Source organism: Pteropus medius, unplaced genomic scaffold (genome assembly GCF_902729225.1).
Source record: "Pteropus medius unplaced genomic scaffold, Ma_sr-lr_union100, whole genome shotgun sequence".
Classification (NCBI taxonomy): Eukaryota; Metazoa; Chordata; class Mammalia; order Chiroptera; family Pteropodidae; genus Pteropus; species Pteropus medius.
The window spans coordinates 3294589-3301682 of NW_024344371.1; positions in this window are offsets into that span (position 1 = coordinate 3294589).

Sequence of the window (7094 nt, forward strand, 5' to 3'; positions counted from 1 at the left end):
AAAGAAACTGTTAGAAAAAGTGTTGTCTACTTGGGGTACACCTTCCACAATCTCCAGTGATCGAGGCACCTACTTCACTGAGAAAATTACAGAAGCCTTAATGGAAAGCCTTGCAAACCTTTTGGAATTCTCTTTGACCTTTTCACCCTCAATTATCAGGCAAGGTTGAGAGAGCTAATAGAAAAACTAGATTAAGCAGAACAAGTTTTAATTACATAGACTAAATGAGCTGATGAGAGTGGTTACAATTTTTACGAATTTTTGTTTGAAACATTGCTAGTTCTTTAATTTTATTTCAGGTATAAAAAAAAAATCTTTCCTCTTAAACTAACTATGACTTACAGCAATTTGGTAAATTACACCTTCGTAAGCATAATGAAAACATTTATCTTTTTCTCCCTACTTGATCCCTCCTGAATTCAGAAACTCTCAGTAAATATTCTTATTTTCATGGCAATATTGTTATTTGTATTAAGTTCAATAAGAATCTGTTCTCTTTGTAACAGGTCACAGTTAGAGACCAGTTATACTACCAACACTTTTATTGAAATGTCATATTTGAGAAAACATGAATAGACTCAGATATGGCCAGACATCTTTAAGAAATTAAGATTGAGTTATGGAAGCCAATAAAACCCTTGGAAATATTTACCTGGTACCTTATTTACAGGGTTCTCAACAGTCTTACCAGGTGAGTAAAGAAAGTCACTTCCTGACAGGTGCAGAAACCTCAAGATATTTTGGGTATGTTGAAAAAAGAGGAACTCGAACTCACCCAAATCTATAGGTATTCCAGGTGAAGTCTGGTGGCAAATCCTTCCCTTGGCTTTCCAGCCTCAAGAGTCTTTTTAAAGTTCAATCCAGAGATTCCTTGTGAAAAATTCCAGCAAGGAAGATTTAAAAGAGCCAATATGATCAATTGCTATTCTTGTATTGATACAAATAACAGGTCATGTTTATTGGTAAATTATTTTGCAAATAAATTTTTTTCATTTAGCTATCTTTAGTAAAAATGAGGGAGATTTTAGACAGGAAAATTATGTTTTAGTAATATATCTTTGTGTATATTAGTTTCTCATGCTGTTCATTGTCTTCTTCTTCTTCTTCTTCTTCTTCTTCTTCTTCTTCTTCTTCTTCTTCTTCTTCTTCTTCTTCTTCTTCTTCCTCCTCCTCCTCCTCCTCCTCTTCCTCTCCTTCTTCTTCCTCTCCTCCTCCTCCTCCCAACTCCTCTTCCTCCTCCTCCTCCTTCTTCTTCTTCTTCGTTGTTGTCATCCTTATCGTCTTCATCATTGTTTCCTCCTCCTCCTCCTCCTCCTCCTCCTCTTCCTTCATCTTCTTTGTCTTCTTCTTCTTTTTTGTCATTGACTTTAAAAAGGGGCTCAGAGCTGAAAAGAAGCAAATCCGGGGTGATCAAGAGTAGAACTCGCATCAGGAGCATCGTTGCAAAGGTTGGGTCTGCACTAGGATAACTGTCCATTGTCTTTTGAGGTTTTGTTTCTACCTGTAAACTGGACTGAATTCTAAATTCTTCTAGTTTCAATATCTGGCTATGACTCTCCAAACTATCATTTCCAATTTTTCTCTCATCTTTTGGCTTGGAATCACTGAGAACTAAAACTCGCATTTCTCCCAAACCTTGTAAGCTAACATGGGATAACTTGATATAAACTTCAGAGAAATCATCGCAACAGCTTGTATATGGACAATCTGTGCCCTTTTTAGAAAGGTCACTAGAGGCAATCAAACCGCAGACCAGGAAAATCTATCAGATTGTCACCATTTGCCTTCACCTTATCTGAAGATGCTTCAAGCCAGACATCTAGAAATCTTCTCAACTACCTGCCTTCAGAATTCAGAAACCAAGATTATAGTTTGCTCCAATTATTAACCTCCCCACTGCCAAGAGATCCCTCTTATTAAATACCTGATTGCTTGAACCAGAGGCCAACTTTGGGAGCCCACCTATATCACTGCCTCCTGAAATGAGACACAACTGTTTAACTGAACTGATCTATTCTCAAGACAGACTAATTTAATGAAATGTGGAACAATCTATCAACCCAACTTCTGGAATATAAAACTTCTCAGAAAGTTTTGAAGGCGGGACTGAAAGGTCTCAGAACAGGCCTCCCTAGAATGTGCCACTTTGGCATGTGGCACAGCTAAAAGCAATCAAGACCTTGCAGGCTCATGAGAAAGTTTCACCTCTCCCTTAAAGAATTTAAATTAAGGGCATTGCTCATAATCAGTTATCACCAGAAATAACTTTTTATGACCTATCTATAAGGCAGAGAAAACTTCTAATTACTGGACACCTGCTCTTCTTCTATTTTCCTGTGAATGACTTTCCTCCCCTTTGAAATCCCAAGGTGCCTTACTTCATTCTTAGCTCAGAATGCCAATTATACATCATTTTCTCTTTTTATCTCTGAACCACTCATGTATGTGGGGTGCTCATACGTATGTATCCAATTAATTTAGTCACTTTCTCTTGCAAATCTGCCTCATGTGTATTTGATTATTAGACCAGCCAAAAGAACCGAGAAGGGCAGGTAAAGGAATGCTTCTTCCTCCTCACAACTCTCACTCTCCACACATTTCTTCATGGTTTGAATTTAGGGAAGATATGTTGAAAATTTATTATCATGATTTAAAATAAACTCATAATATAAAAGTGAAGAACAGTTAGTAGTAGACAATTATCTTTCTGGGCCAGAGGCAAGGAACAGCAACTTGAGGTCATTGGTGATTCTGTACCAGTGTCTACCACAGAAATACAGGCACATGCTGAAATCTGCTCCACTTACGAGAGACGAAAATTTCTGCTCCAGCAGAACTGCAGCTGGTAAAACAAGAATCCAGATTCTCCTGTATACCAGTATACTCTATCCAGTGTTTCTAGTAGCATTATTATCTATTTTTCAGGAATTCCTTTTTCTCTGAAACTCTTGCTTCTCTCCTGAAGCAATTTTTTTATGCTTTCTCTTCCCTTCAATTTACATTTAAATGCTTAGTGGGTTCATGACACTGTACGATTCTTTATAATAGGTTCTAAAATACATGCAAAACTTTTATAAAATTTTTCATAGTTGGATATAAAGTAATGCCCATGAGAGGTTATTTTTGTGTAGATAACATATAAAATGAAATTCAGAAAATGATGACAAAGAAGTTAATTTTCTTCCAGTTGAATATATAGTTGATTTTCTTTCGTTCTTTTTTTTTTTTTAATATAAGAGTTAAAAGGAAGATGGGAAGAAAATCAGGTTTGTGTTAATATGCAACAACAGCAATAGGAAACTGATACACCCTGATACTTTACCTGTAAGTTATCCTTCCTGGTCTGACTCAAAGCCCTCAGGACCCTCCAACTTTACACAGTCCCCTATAGACAGTAAAGAGAAGGTTGTGATTGCTTCTAGTAAGTGGACTTCCCTGTTCAATGAGACAATTTGACCTACTCTTTTTACCCTTCAACTCCATCTGCCTCTTCATTCTTCTTTCCAAATAAGGGGCTTCTTCACAGCACCACCTCAAGGGTTGGAAACAGAATGGCTGTGGCCATACATAAGAATAATAAGGCATGTACTTGAGATATGATTGGTTTTAGGGCAGTATCAGAACTGGATGCATGGTGCCATGCAAGTTCAATGGGAACTGCTTAGCAGAAGCTTATAGTTGATTATTTATGGCTGTTGGAAGTTAGCGTGCTATTCTGTGCTTATAGCCAAGTAAAACTCTATAATGCTAGGTTTAGGCTAATTGATATCTGTATAAATGACATTGGGAACTCACTCTCCACTCTCTAAATATGAAAGAAGTCATAACCAGAAAAATTAGATGAATAACTATCCACTATATAAGCTACCTGTTCTAGTAGATTAGTCGTTCACAAACTTAAGAATACATAAGAGTCACCAGGGGAACTTGTTAAAAAAAAAATGTAGATTTCCATTTCCGCTTTTAGTAATTCTGAAATTGAGTAGGCCTGGGATGTATCTTTACATCCCCCAAGTGATTCTTAAGCAAGTAGTCAGTGGAGCACACAGTAAGAAAGCATGACATTAAATAGCAGAAACTGCTTGAGACAGGGAGAGACACCATGTAGACATTCCGGTGTTTTGACTTAAAGGGCTATCTGCAATTTCCAAATGTTTTTTCTACTTTGATCTTCTTCATATGTAGGTATTTTTTCACCATTACCTCGTTACATAAGACGTTGAAAGCAATGGGGTGAGGGAATGGGAGAGTACATGCTCCTAGGGTAGGTGGGTGGGTGGGTGGGGTGTGTCACACATCATGGTCTCCAGGTAGGCATGTGGAAAGCCCTCCCAGATTCTGATACTATTTTCTCTATTTCCTGTATTTCCCACTTTACTTACCAATAGGTAACTCTTATCTTGGAGTAAAACAAGTGTCTCTTGGTGGGGAATTTCTAGGTGTGAGGAGATTTTTGCTAACACTCAAGGCATCATGGGACTTGTATTGTGGGTGAGCAGGAGATAAGACCTTGACCTTGGGAATGTTCCTTCTCTTTGAGGGTGGACAGAGATAATCTGGTCCCTTCTCCACAAGGGCTTCCTCTCCAAAGTCTAGTCTTTCTTTGATCTGAGCAGGGGGTGGGGGGTGGGGGCCCGACTTAAAGTGCAGATTTGGCAGGTATTCCTAAAAGGTGAGAGTCGCTGGAATCCAGTCCAGAACCCACTCACCAAACTAGATTTTAGAGCCAGGGCAAGGGCTGTGTTTGGCCAGAGGAGGCGGCACTTTTAAAAATCCACACTAGGTCTCTGTTAGCTAGGACTTGGCTGGGTGGCACGCCCAAAGGTCTCAGTTTTAACACTCTCCTTGACTGGGTATTGTGATGTTGGAAAGAGAGAAAACAGAATAACATTTAGGAAGAAATTTGTTTACTGCTGTACATTCCAAGAGTTGTATATCCCTGCTTTTCTGACAATAATTGAGCCATGTGACCTCCTCCAGGCTGTGCTCATCTAGCTATCAGAAAAACAAATTCCTAAGTGAGCGACACATTATCCCCTTGTGTCCTGTCAGTCCTCACAGTTGCCAATTTTCAGCTTATCAGCTAGACTTTTAATGCCTGAGGCCAAAGTACTGCAGTGTCTTTTAATTAACTGGCTGCAGACAGCTTTACTGCAGTATCTCATCAGTATACAAAGTATATTGACTCTAAGTTGGAAAATGCTTCAGAGGCATTACAAAACTTCTATTAGAAAAGACTTCTTTCTTAAAGTTTAATTTTATTAGTTTCGAGTATACAGTACATTGATTAGATATTTACATAGTTTATATATATACTTTGTAAGTACCTCCTATCCAAGAGCTCGGAAGAAGAAGGATATGGGAGAAGCTGGGAGGAAATAAGCTTGAAAGAGGTGTTTTACTCTTCACTCCAACCCTTTCCCCTCTTTATTTCTGATCACACAATGATCTCTCAAGAGATTTTGTAGAAGTATTTGCCTTCTCACAACCTACTCCACTCTCTGAAGATGAAAACAGTCCTTGAAATGCAGCACGCTACCCTTTTTGAGAGAGTTCACATCCTGAACTCTCTGACTATAGCAAGATTTGGAGAGTTGCCCGCTGCCCATCTTATAGGCCATGGAAGCTGCAAGAAGCCTCTCTGATTCATGATCTTGGCTTTCAAGTACCTGCTGACCAGCCTGCTTGGACTGGATCTAGCCTTCCTTCTAATCTTGCTGGCTATAGTATCTGTGGCTTACTATAGAAGGCCAGACACACTCTCTTAAAGTGAGATTAGCAGGTGCTCAGATCATTAGCTACCTAATCATTAAAGTTTCTAATGGAGTTCTCCCAGACAGACCATTTACTCTGCTTTCACTATATGGCCAGGCACACGCTGGGCACCTCGTATGAATTCAACTCAATCTTCATGCTCTACAAGCTAAGAATCAGTCTCAATTTTCTGTTGAGAAACTCGAGATATAGAGAATTGGAATAACTTGTGTAAAGTCACACATCTTATTAAAAATCAAAACTAAAAAAAAAAAGGTAAAGGAGAAAAAGTGCTTTAGAAGGAAAGGAGGCAGTAGTGCAACTCTTCATTTTGAGAACAAATACTCATTTGGAAAGGGTATATTTTTCTATCTCACTCCTTTGTTGGGTCAGCAGATCAGTGCTGCAGTAATATTTGCTGGGTTTGGAAATGATTTTATTTCATTGGTCTCATTTAATTTTTCAATCCTTTACAACTTGAAGCCTGGCCAGAATGGAGATTTCAGACATAAAGTTATTTCTCCTTTTTCTCCTCTTCTGTCAGTTTAATAAATATTATAGTAACCACTCTTTTTCCTTCTAGAAATACATACTTTTATGGGGCAAAAGAAAATGTCAGAGGATCAGTGCAGGGCAAGCCCTGACTTTTTTTTGGTTGTGCAAGTTCCTGATTTAAGTTTTGATTGTTGAGGCATCCATTTCAAAGATGGTTGGTTCTCCTGAGTAAACACATTGCCAGCCACACTACTGGTAAAGAGCTAGGCTACCTACCCAAACTGAGGCTCCATTGTTTTAGAGATTTTGATTGATTTCAGTAACTGGGCCTTTGGGCTACTAGTCTGTTTTCCCTGCCTGTGCTCTAAATCTCCATCTTACTTTTTAAATCCACCCACAAAGAGTGAGTCCTTGAAATCCTAGGCCCTCATCCTTGACCCTAATAAAAGCAGCACCTGTTCAGGTGCATGCACACTCTCTCTACCTGCAACCTCGTCCTGTGGCCCCAGGTGCTCCAGATCTTGTAAGTAATAAACCTGTATCTTTTCAAAGTTTCCTGAGGTTATTGCTGAAGGGTGTCTTGCAATTGTAATAGGAATCACAAGAGCTGGTTCAGCCACAACATTGGTTATTGATAGGCTGAGACCAGCATAAAACAGTCTGAGTCAGCACCTCTGGGTCAATTAGTGGTTCACAACATGGGCGGCACATTAGAATCACAGGGATAGATTTTAAAGATTCCCATGCCCAGGACACATGCCAACCTGCTAAATTAGCATCTCTGGGGAAGGGGCCAGGCACCAAAATTAGCATCCCTGGGTGTGGACCAGGCATCAATGTTTTTT